Raw genomic sequence first — 13,073 nt, 5'->3', positions numbered from 1 at the left:
TTTTAAAAATTTTTATCAGGGTTTCAAGGTATTTCTGACTACTTGAGGAAAATGCCAGCCATTTCTGGTCCACTTTTTTCTTCCTTCGGTAAGTTAAAAATTTGATATATTTCTCTATTGAACCACGAAGTTGAGTTTACTGCTCATGTCTCTGAAGATTGAGTCATTTTTTAAAGTACTAGAGGAAGGATTTCAATGGGCATCATACCAATGCTAAGCATGCAAGGTTTCAATTATTCATTAACAACATTTAGTGTAAAAAAATTTCTACACAGATAATAATTGAGCCCAGCTTCTCGTATTGTCCACACAACCTCTGTGAATGATAGTTCATTGAGTGACAGAGCATAAAAGCTGTGCAAACAAAGGTACGGAACTGGATTCCCAAATAACCCCTGATACCAGAATTCTAACCAATACCTACCAACAGTGAGCTAGTTCCCATAAATATTGCTCCCTTGCAAATGTCCCTTTTTGTTCTTGTCAATGTTCTTGACTTTGTGGAGACTCTAACAGAAGAACTTCTCTAGTATGGTTACTATTTTCCTATTGAAAAGTTATTAATTTCAGAGCCCATCAAATAATTTCTAAGCAGGCAAGATGACTTATTTGACTTATATTATCTATTATTATAATAATAACTACAATGGAATCCAGTGTTTCTATTAAACATAAAATGGATTGGTTCAATGTACATTCCCCTATGGGCAAGTTGATGAAGGAGCTACATCAGAGAATTGGAGTGTACAGACCTCTAACTTTCCGCCATCTTAGCTGGACCTAACAAACCTCAACTAGGTTTATATAAGGGGTTATCTGAAAGATTCGTTTGATGTTGCCATGATGGCCCACACCCTTAATTATTTTTTTGTTCATTTTATTTATTTATTTGCGAGTGACAGAGAGAGAAAGAGGCAGAGAGAGAGAGAGAGAGAGAGAGAGAGAGAGAGAGAGAGAGAGAGAGAGAGAATGGGTGCACCAGGGCTTCCACCAATGCAAATGAACTCCAGATGCATGCACCCCCTGTGCATCTGGCGAACATGATTCCTGGAGAATCGAGCCTTGAACCCAGGTCCTTAGGCTTCACAGGCAAGCACTTAACCGCTAAACCATCTCTCCAGCCCAGCCAACACCTTTAATCCCAGAACTTGGGGAGGCTGAGTAAGGAGGATTGCTTTGAGTTTGAGGCCAGCCTGAGATAAATTCTATGACAATCTGGGCTAGACTAAGACACTACATTGAAAAAGAAAAAGAAAAGAAAGACAAAAAAAGATTCATTTATGGAAATAATTCTGCCTCAGTAAGAACATATGAATACCAATAATAGACACATAAATCAAATTTGTGGAGAAGAAGACATTTCTAGCGTGATCCATGTTCTTAGCCATCACATTCAATGGCACTTGCAATCCACTAGTACAGAAAGGTCAATTTCAAATGGTCCTTACCTGAGGAATTCTATTCCTATGGTGCCAAATTATATATGAGCTCTTTCTACTTCCAACACTAGTCTGATGTGTTTTTACATATATCATGGTCCTCCCTGGATGAGCATGTTCCTTAGTGTGCAGGCATGTGTGCTTTTGTACGTGTACATTTCATGGATTCTGTTTCCACTACAGGAAATGTCCTTGTTGAAGAGTCCATCATTCATTCTTTCCCCTAGTGATGTCATCCACTGTTGCCTCATAGGGCTTGGAACTGAAATAACTATAGCTTATAGAATATCTCTGAAAAGTTAAGCTATACTTTCAAGTTGAATTGCCAAGAAGCCTAATTGTTAAGTACACCTCTGTCAGAATAAATTTTCATTGTAAGTTTTTTTTTGTATTAAAATGTGATTAAATCAGTACCTTTAATACAAATTTGAGTTTGTTGGTGGCATTACCATATAAATAACTGTCAATAGATGGTTTTAAATGCCTGATTAAATAAATGATCACATAATATTAATGACTGCATTACAAAATTAGAGAAATCATATTTTTCATATCACATTTGTAAGATATATACTAAGCATTTGTGATTTAGTGGTAGCTTCTAAAACAGAGAAATTACTCATTTAGTTGTATTGATGAGCATGTTTTCCACATTGAGAAGTTGAGAAATAATCTTTCTACTTTTAGAGAAAAAAGGCCAAACTGTGACATTATGTTTTTACAACAATCAGAAAGCTATGGAAATTACTAAAATACCAACTCTGAGAAGGAAAAAAATATTTGCAAGAGAGGAAAGTATTGATAACTTGAACCAGCAATGGCAATTTCAAATGGATAGTTCTTCAATCACCTCATATAAAGCATATGTCAGTATATCAAAGTATTTTAGTGTGCAAGAATTATATTTTTTCCTCACAGTATTCCTCAACACAGATAAGTCTATCTGGGCCAATGCACTTAGAGGCTGTGCATTAAAAGTCAATAATTACAGTAATCTCAGTGTTCTGATGGTTTGATAAGCGAAAATAAAAATGTATTTATAACCTTCCAAGGTTGCTCTTAGCCAGGTCTTTTCTGAAAGTCTTTCCTATTTAACTTTAAACACACTGAAGATCACAGCTGCAAGAAAGCATATTGAATTTTTCTGAGGCACAAATCAATATACCATGATATGATAAAATGTCAAGCCATTTCTTTCCACATATTCTCATTGCTACAGTGAGTCTCTTCTTATTACATTTCTTCTATTATACTAGAAAATCATTTAATCCACTGTTAGGAGCACTACACTTAATTTATGTCCAAATGGTGGAGATTATATCATAGCTTACTCTAATATTTTAATGAGGAAAGAAGGAACTTAATACAATAGCATAGATGAAGAAAAAACATATTATCCAATGGAGACAGGAAAACATTATAGTAGTTTGATATGAGAAGAAGTTGTCTACATAGAAACAACTGAAAGGAAGATTGGAACACTTTAAAAATTAATGTTAAAATACAATTACTTTCTGTTTTTGGTAAAACCTATGAGTTGAAGGAATCAGCAATGAGAAAACTGACAATAATTAAAAACTGAAACAGTACAGTGACATTCTACACTTTAGTGACTCCATGTTTTGTAATATAAGCATTATGAATCACATTCATTATTAAATAAAAACCATGGAAATTTGAAAGCAAATATTCATGTTTACTAAAGATGCCTTAAAATGTTAAAATAAATAAATCATTTAGATAGAAACATTGTTTATCAATGACTTGCTAATAGAAATCAATTTTTATTATGAAGCATTGTAATGTTAAGGTTTGTTAAACTCAAATCTCAGCCCTTTCTTTATTTACTGTAGCCCTTGGGATAGCAAGAGATTAGAAAGGCAAAACAGCCATCTCCATGATCAATCCAAGTAGTGGTTTGAAATTGGAGATCCTACAAATTCAAAACACCTCTTTCTCTTGGCATCACCAATAATAAACATTCTAATAGCATCACAAAACACATCCAGGAACACAGGTTGTGAAAGTCACATTCCTCCCTGTATAGAAATAGCAAGACATTTGTGGTAGTTCAAATCAGATGTCCCCCCATATATTCTTGTGTTTTGAATGTTTGATACCCTGCTGATGGCAATTTTGGAGGTGGTGTCTTGGAAGATGTGCTGTTGGGGGGTGGACCCTGAGATTTCTTAGCCCCTCGCTTGCCAGTGTTAGTTTGTCTCACTCTCTTGCTCCTGTTTTCCACCACTGTTACAGAGTTGATGTCCAGCCTTTGCTCAGTCTGCTTTTCTCTGCCATCATGACACTTCCCTTTGAAACTGTGATCCAAAATGAATCCTTTCCTCCTCTAAGCTGCTTCTGATCTGACATTTTCTCCTGGCAAGAAGGTAACTACCAGAACCCCCACACGCAGAAGCAACTGGAGAGTAATCTAAAAGAAAAGTAGAATGATCAATAACTCCAGCCAGACAAACAACAGGAATGAAAAATCATGGGAAGTAACTAAGTCAAAGGTGTGGCTGTGGGGCCATCCATCTGCTGGTGGCCTGGGCTTTCCTCCTGTGGCACTCAAGAGGTATTCTTTTTTCAAATCCATTTCGAGGGAACAAAATCAGTGTATGTTTTTGAAAAGATTATTCTTTTAAATTTTTTCAGACTTGGCATTTTCAAGCCATCAGTCTACTTACTTCCCTCAGTGTGATCCATAATGTATAGGATGTGTAAAAATCAGGCCTTGACTTAAACAGTAATTTGCTACTCAAATTTGGAAATGATAAAACCAAGCAGTTTGGGTAACAGAATACCATATATTCACAAAATGCAATTCTCCAATAAGCAAATTTTCATTTTTGGAACTTAGTACTCTTATGAAATCTAGCTTTTTAATCTTCATCTTAAATGCCTTATATTTATCAAGAAATTGTAAAAATCAGGGCTGGAGAGATGGCTTAGTGGTTAAGTCATTTGCATGCAAAGCCAAAGGACCCTGGTTTGATTTCTCAGGACCCATGTAAGCTAGATGCACAAGGGCGCATATGCATCTGGAGTTAATTTGCAGTGGCTGGAGGCCATGGTGTGCCCATTTTCTCTCTCCCTCTCTCTGCCTCTTTCTCTCAAACAACAAACAAACAAACAAAAACTTATAAAATCAAAGCCCTATCAAGAACAAGTACAAGGCCCTAAGTTGAATACATAATATGAAATAAAGGAACAAAACAATCCTGCAAAATCCTACAGTATAAGTATCCTTTCAATTTCATTCATGTACATTCAATTATGGGTTTAATATGTAGTGTAACATAAAAATCACTGTTTCTTCCCAGGTCTGTGGCTGATATCACTAATTAAACTGCTCAAAAGCATTTTCCATCTAAGAAAGAACAAGTAGATAGAATCCAGAAAACAAAACAAAGAAAAACAAAAAAAAACAGTAGAGCTATTTAAAACCTTTCAAACCTAAGATAAACTTAAGTAATATTCCACTTAAATTGATTTACAACCCATCAGAAAAGATTCTTGTTTATAACTGTACAGCTTATAAGTTGTAGCCATCAACTGAATTCACCTTTTTACATGAGGTACAATTTATTTAGGGGGCTTATTTTGTAAAAAGAAAAGTAATTAAAGAGAAAGAGTATTGATTTTATCACTTTACTACGTGTGTGTGTGTGCGTGTGCATGTGTGTGTGCACGCTGGAAAATAAAAGTTTGCTACAGTGATATACTGAATGTCATGCTTCATAGTAGCCTGATTTTAGTAGCAGAAATATATAGATAAACAGAGCTGCTATTTAAATTAGTGTGAGGTAATTGTTTAGTATATTTATACAATGACTTCAGTTTTATAATCAATCATGCAGTTCATATTATCTAAAGGATGAAAAAGTTGAGTTAAAAGTATTTTACAGAAACTTAACCAAGGTGAAAGAAGAATCAGAATTCCATTTCCACAGTTCAAACCTACAGTCCCCAAATTCAGTAAGTTAAAATAATGAAAATTTATAAGATTTTATACTATTTAAGGAAAAAAATACATACAGCATGCAGCAAAAAGAGTCAAAATTGTCCAACATTTGCAAAATAGATGTTAGAGTCTATTTGGCTACTCATTTGCAATTTTGGTCATTTTCAAAACAGTGACATTGAATTGAGAAACTAACTGTCCCTCTAGTCATTTCTACTATTAAAACAGAATTGTGTGAGCTGGGCGTGGTGGCGCACGCCTTTAATCCCAGCACTCAGGAGGCAGAGGTAGGAGGATCGCCATGAGTTCAAGGCCACCCTGAGATGACAGAGTTAATTCCAGGTCAGCCTGGACCAGAGTGAGACCCTACCTCGAAACACCAAAAAAAAAAAAAAAAAAAAAAAAAAAAAAAACAGAATTGTGTGAAAAACTGAAAAATATATATTTTAAAGAGTAAATAGGAAGTATGTGGAGATATAACTAACAGGAAATAAAATAAGAGAAAATAGGTTTATAGAAACCCAAGGCAGTAAGCATTAAATAAAATCACTTCATTTTTTTATAATGTGTGCCTGGTTGCTTGATTCAGGTGTCCCCCTTAAACTTGGGTATTCTGCATGCTAGGTATTGCAGTCTGGTTCACATTGCTGGTAGAAATCACCCAACCAAGAGTAGTTTCTTGGAAAAAAGAGATTTATTTTGGCTTAAAGGCTCAAGGGGAAGCTTCACTATGGCAGGGAAAAACGATGGCATGAGCAGAGGGTGGACATCACCCCCTGGCCAACATAAGATGGACCACAGCAACAGGAGGGTGTGCCAAACACTGGCATGGGGAAACTGGCTATAAAGCCCATAAGCCCGCCCCCAACAGTACACTCCTTCCAGGAGGCATTAATTCCCAAATATCCATCAGCTGGGGAGCTAGCATTCACAACACCTAAGTTTATGGGGGACACCCGAATCAAACCACCACACTAGGTTTCCAGGTGATGGAAATTTTGGGGTTAATGCCTCCTGGAGGGAGTGTATTGTTGGGGGTGAGGTTATCGGTATTATATTCAGTGTCCCCTGCCAGTGTTTGGCACACTCTCCTGTTCCTGTTTTTCACCTGATGTTAGTCAGGAGGCAATGTCCACCCTCTCTACTCATGCCGTCGTTTTCACCTGCCATTGTGGAGACTTGTCACTGCTTAGAGTTGTTGGACTTGAAGCTACAGAGTTTGATGTTTGCCCTGTTTAAATCTTGTATTGGTTGAATAATTCTTTGCTATTCCCAATGCCATATTTTGCAGTATGAGTGTTTATTCTGTGCCATTATGGTTTTGGGGGGGGATTTTTTGGGATTATGGCTCAGTTAAAATATCTTGGACTATCGGGATATTTGAACATTACTGGAATTGACAAAAGCTATGGGGACTTTTAAAGTTGGATTGAATGCACTGTATTTTATATCGTGTATGGATATCAGTTTATGGGGCTAAGGGCAGAACGTGGTGGTTTGATTAAGAAGCTCCCATAAAGTTAGGTGTTCTGAATGCTATGTTCCCAGCTAATGGAAATTTGGGAATCAATGCTTCCTGAAGTAAGTGCATTGCGGGGAGTGGGCTTCTTGGTGTTGTAGCCAGCTCCCCCTTGCCAGTTTTGGCACACTCTCCTGTTCTTGTCCATCTTATGTGGGCCAGGGGTTAATGCCCTCCCTATGTTAATCCAGTTGTTTCCCCCTTCTATTGTGAAGCTTCCTCTCGAGTTTTTAAGCCAAAATGAACCCTTTTTTCCCAAAAAGCTGTTCTTGGTTGGGTGATTTCTGCCAGCAATGCTGACCTGACTGCAACAGTAAAGTGGTACTGAGGAGTGGAATTGCTGTTAGACATCTGAAAGGCTTTGACCTTTTGGAGGTAATTTTCAGGAGGAACATGGAAGGATTTCTCCCAGCAATGCAAACCTGACTGCAACAGTGTGTCAGACTATATTCTATTTACTGAAAATATAGAGGTAAATAAGTTACAAAAGTTGGTTTCATGTTACTTATCCTTTGTTGAGGGTAGCTCCACGAAACAGGTAAATAAACGATACTAATCACTGATGAAAATTGCAAGTGTGATATTCCCTAAAACAATCAAGTAAGAACTGTGTAATTTCAGGTGATGAGGATTTGTTAAAACAAGTATGTCATGGGAAATCATGTCAAGGGGATTATATCTAAATGATGAGAAGACCTGCATAAACTTGTGAAGCTCTTTCCAGTAAGTACCATACCATTGAGAGAGAGAGACAGAGAAAACTATCTGATGAAACAAAGACACAAGACAGATTTAGAAGTAAAACAAAGCTATTTGATTATAAGATAAGAAGCTACCGATTCTCTTGAATTTCTGGAAATTTGTAAATACAGGAAAGAATATTAGGTGATAATCTGAATTTATACAAGCTAATATGTTAATATATAGGTGGATTGGATATTGTTTACCAGAAAGGTTTAAGAATGAATATATATGAAAAAGATATACTTCATTTGTTTAATAATACCTGGAAAAGACAAACAAAAAGTGTATCTGGACGTAACATGGGTGGAACTGAAAGAAGGGAATCCATGTATGCGAGGTTAGTTCTACTATATATTTCCATGAGAATCTGTTAGAATCAATAATGAAGCTTTTTGTAGCTTTTCCCATTTTCACATGCCCAAACCTATTCTGGGATAAGAATCCAACAAAGAAACAGATCAAGCTGTCAGCAACAATAGTATTAAATGGTTGCTTCACTATTAATTGTTCTGTAATGAACTGATGAAATTCATTCAGCTATTCTGGGTGAGGTAGAGGGCAATACAGAATAGGTAGTCACTGCATGGAAAGTCCAGATGTAGCTGGTGGGCCAAGCCCGGTTATGTGAGAAGCTGATGGATAAACCACTCCTGTATTTTACAAAACACTCCAGGATCGAGAAACATCACAAAAGATACATCTTTCATGGACAATTTCAGATAAATCTTAAAAAAGAATGGGACTCTTGATTTTCCATTAGCTCTGTTGAGAAAGGAAAGTGAACCTGTTTTTCTTAGACCTTAAGATCTGAAAAACAACAAAATAAAACAAAACAAAATCTTAAGTCCCTTTTAACTCTATCTCACACTTCTATAGTCCCAGGTAGAAGCCAAGGGGAAGCTTGAAGGGGTCTCCATATTCACTCTAGTCCTGCTTCACAGCCATATTTCTGACTCTCTTCACCCACAGCAGTATTGAGGAAGTGCTGCAAATGGCAATCTAGTCCATTGCCTCTTGCTCGAAGTTGGTAGTTACTGGTTTCAAGGAGCTCTCTGGCGTAAAAATGCTTGATAGGAACCAGTGGAAAATTCATGTGGTTTAAAGATCTTGAATACCATCAATATCAGACTGCTTATAGAATATAACTTGCTGCAGATTTTGGTGGTGGAGGGGAATAAATTTAGTGCAGCTCTTCAGAAGTGACTCTCAGCAGTTGACAGTACGTGGCTTAATGAGCTATTCACACTATGCTAGGACACTTTCTCAGGCTGCTGAAGAGGGAGGATGGGGTCAGAATAAGGTTATGTTTACATGGTTGAAAACAAAAATTAGGTATGCATTGATGACAGAGAATACTCCTGTACCAGCCTTGGTAAAATAGAGATAATCTGTAAGCAGATGAGAGAGAGAAAAAAAAAAGATGAGATAAAAATAACAGGTCACAGGAAGTTCTGGTTGTGTGCAACTGAATGTGTGTGGGTGAATATATGTGCATGTGTGGTATGAGGACTAAATTGAATGAAACCGTCATGACAATATATAAAGGTAAATAAAAATAATGAGACTTTTTGTTCTTTTTTATAATCATGCTGTATTAATTGTTCACAATCTATCTTAATGTATTTTCCCTCCTCACTCATCCATATTGAAACTTTTATGGGCTCAATATTGTTTAGGACTTTTGCATGTACCAATAGCTGCTGCTGCTACATCATGAATGAACTTTCTTCAAGTCTGGGGAGTAGTGTCCTGGGAACTTCTCCCCACCCACTTGCTCTTACACTCTAATTTTTAACACTATAAGACATATTTATGACTGATATGCATTTAAATAGATGGCCTGTTAGGAGCATTAAGGTCCAGCCTCACAAATGTTGCATAAATGTGATCTGTTACTGGTTAATGCACTATATCTCTGTGTGTACTGGAGTCTCTTTCTGGGTCTTGTATTCTATTCTTTTTTAAAAAATTTTTTTGTTCATTTTATTTATTTGAGAGCAACAGACACAGAGAGAAAGAGGCAGAGAGAGAGACAGAGAGAGAGAGAGAAACAGAGGGAGAGAATGGGCATGCCAGGGCCTCCAGCCACTGCAAACAAACTCCAGACATGTGTGCCTCCTTGTGCATCTGTCTAATGTGGGTCCTGGGGAATTGAGCCTCGAACCGTGGTCCTGAGGCTTCACAGACAAGCAGTTAACCACTAAGCAATCTTTCCAGCCCTTGTATTCTATTCTTTTACTACCTCTTCTGTAATGTTTTCTAAGCCTTGGAGGGCATACTAGAGATGTGTCATTTAGTGTTGAGGACTTAGAAGCTTCTTATTCTGGGTTGGGAAGGATGGGTTAGTGGTTAAGGCATTTGCCTGCAAAGCCAAAGGACCTAGGTTCTATTCCCCAGGGCCCACGTTAGCCAGATGCACAAAGGGGTGCAAGCATCTGGAGTTCATTCACAGTGGCTGGACACCCTGGCGCACCTACTTTCTTCCTCCCTCTCTCTCTCTCTCTCTCTCTCTCTCTCTCTCTCTCTCTCTCTCTCTCTCTCTCTCTGCTTCTTTGTCAAATAATTATAAAATATTTAAAAAGCTGCTTATTCTCAGCCCTTTGGTGAGTTTTGAGTATTCATAGTGCCCAATGCCTTTTAACATAAAAGCTTCTCTGGAAAATGATGAGAGCAGCAATTATATAAGAGCATAAACATAATGTAAATTTTTAGGGGCAATTTGATGAGCACATCACAGCAATTTAAACAGTATGACATTTTTAATTTTTTTTTTTTTTAATTTGAGAGAGAGGCAGAGAAAGAGAAAGAGAGAAAATATGGGTACACAAGAGCCTCTAGTCATTGCAAATGAACTCTAGATACACACTCCACCATGTGCATCTGGCTTGTATGGATCCTGGGGAATTGAACCTGGGTCCTTTTGCTTCGCAGACAAGCACCTTAACCACTAAGCCATCTCTGCAACCCAAGCATAACCTTTTCATTTGGATTTTTGTTTTTTTTAATTTTACAGATGAGAAAACCGGAGCTTATAATTTGTATTGTCTCACTGCTTTGATGGATACATGCTGCTTTTTCCTATTAAATGGTGATCTGCATGTGCAAGGTCCAAAGTTTCTTATTTGTCACTTTTTTATTTAATTAAATTAATTAATTTGCAAGCAGAGAGAGATAGAGAGAGGAGATAGACAGAGAGAATTGGCATGTCAGGGCCTCTAGCCACTGCAAATGAACTCCCTTGTGCATCTGGCTTACATGGGTCCTGGGGAATTAAACCTGGGTCCTTTGCTTTGTAAACAAGTGACTTAACTGCTAAGCTATTTCTTCAGTCTTCTTATTTATTACTTTGTCCCTGTGATTGGCATATTAGAGGCACCAAGTATGCATTTACACCATGCTAAATATGTTCTGTTCTATTTGAAGTCCAGGTGGCTAAATTCTAGAAGAGTCAATATTTCAACAGTAAATTAAAATATAAAAAATAGCAAATTAATTACACGGTGCTTTATTTAATTAATGACAGTCAACTTATTATGGTGAGAATATTAAAGAAGTTGAAATTCACTCAAAAGAATTTTCCTGGAGGCCATGAAGCTAATATAACTGAACTTTCCTGCTGAAATAAATTAAATTAGTGTTTGAAATCTTACAAAACCTGCTTTCCACATAACTCTTTGGTTCTGAAAACACTGAATTTATAAAATAAGATGAATATTGTTTAGAAAATTTTAAGCTATATTATTTACATATAATACACATGAATATAAAATATGTTTACATATATGATATAATATTTCAATATTAGCATCTTATAAAAATCAGGAAGCAAATTTTCCAAGAAAGTCATATACCTCAACTTTTTAAGTGGTATTCTTTAAATTAATTAGACATAAAAAGACATTAAAATATTCTGTCATTTTATTGGGCTGGAGAGATGGCTTAGTGGTTAAGCGCTTGCCTGTGAAGCCTAAGGACCCCGGTCCGAGGCTCGATTCCCCAGGACCCACGTTAGCCAGATGCACAAGGGGGCACACATGTCTGGAGTTCGTTTGCAGAGGCTGGAAGCCCTGGAGCGCCCATTCTCTCTTTCCCTCTATCTGTTTTTCTCTCTGTGTCTGTCGCTCTCAAATAAATAAATAAAAAATTTAAAAAAATATATTCTGACAAAGTATAATGACTTAAAGTATTTAGAAAAATACCCTTAGTTAGATTTAAATGTGTATTCAATCATCCAAACATTGATTCACTAAAATACCATACTAGGCTTTAATATTGTAGTAAACAGTTCATTAGACTTAGGTGAATTCAACTTTCTTTTTAAGCTTAGTTGGCTATTAAACAGAATTCTTGAAACCAGAAATATTTGGCTAAGGGACTTGGAGTAATTTTTAAAAACATAATGACAGCATGCAGCTGCTTTCACATTCGTTTATCTCATACCTTCCCAGTTGCCACAAGATGAGACCTACAAGAGAAACAAGGAGCAATATGGGTAGAATGCCTGGTCATCTTCACTACTGCCAAACTACTTCAGGCTTACTTTGCTACGCAAGTGAATGAGCCACTTCATCTTCAAACACACACCAATATTTTAAATAATACCATTTCATCCTACTCCCTTAGGCTTCTATTTTCATCTATAGTGAGAGTCACCCAGAGCCAAAGGTGTTTAATTTTGCTTTGCCACTTGTGAGCCATGAAAAAAATGATAGGTTATGTTCTACGCAAGACATCCTTGTGACAGTCATTTTGTTTTGTTTTAGTTTGCTTTGTTTTATTTTTAGGACTTTCCAAAAAAAAAAATTGACACAGTGCTAAGGTTTCACATGTTAAACTACTATGACTTGATATTTATATATAAAGACAAGAACTTCCCATCAATCTCCAACTCAGCATCCATGATCATTCTGCACTCAATAATAAAACATTCCATTCCTGAATTCTCTGAGCCCTCAGTTTAATAAAAAACGTGCATATAAATAGGGTGTTATGTATATATTATTATTATTAGCTTATATTTGTCAAAACATATCTTTCCCAATAATTAATAGTTATCATGGTAAGTAGAGGATAAGAAGACTATATTCAGGTAGCATGATGAATGTAAGTTTGTACTCCCAAATCTTGTAGGTAATTCATTAATTTCTCCATTTAAATATATCCACTGTCTGCCAATAATCAGTAACATTTGCTTTTCTTTCTCAAGGTAGGGTCTCATTCTAGCTCAGGCTGATCTATAATTCACTATGTAGTCTCAGGGTGGCTTCAAACTCACAGCAATCCTCCTACCACTGCATCTCAGGTGCTGGGATTAAAGGTGTATCCCACCACACCTGGCTTTGTTGGGTGCTTTTGTATTAGTTTTTTAACACATTGCTATGGCCAAATTTAAGGGGAGAAAAAACAG

At 36.7% G+C, this 13,073-nt stretch overlaps 1 protein-coding gene across 3 annotated transcripts in view; it reads right to left on the bottom strand.

Annotated features, from left to right (window-relative positions):
• The window catches only part of Naaladl2 (N-acetylated alpha-linked acidic dipeptidase like 2), a 1,016,062-nt gene that overhangs the window by 572,529 nt on the left and 430,460 nt on the right, over positions 1-13,073 (bottom strand). The gene's annotated exons all lie outside the window — the stretch shown is intronic.

This window comes from Jaculus jaculus, chromosome 11 (assembly GCF_020740685.1).
Source record: "Jaculus jaculus isolate mJacJac1 chromosome 11, mJacJac1.mat.Y.cur, whole genome shotgun sequence".
NCBI lineage: Eukaryota > Metazoa > Chordata > Mammalia > Rodentia > Dipodidae > Jaculus > Jaculus jaculus.
The sequence above is the reverse complement of the archived record's forward strand: the minus strand, read 5'-3'. Positions and strand labels throughout refer to the sequence as shown.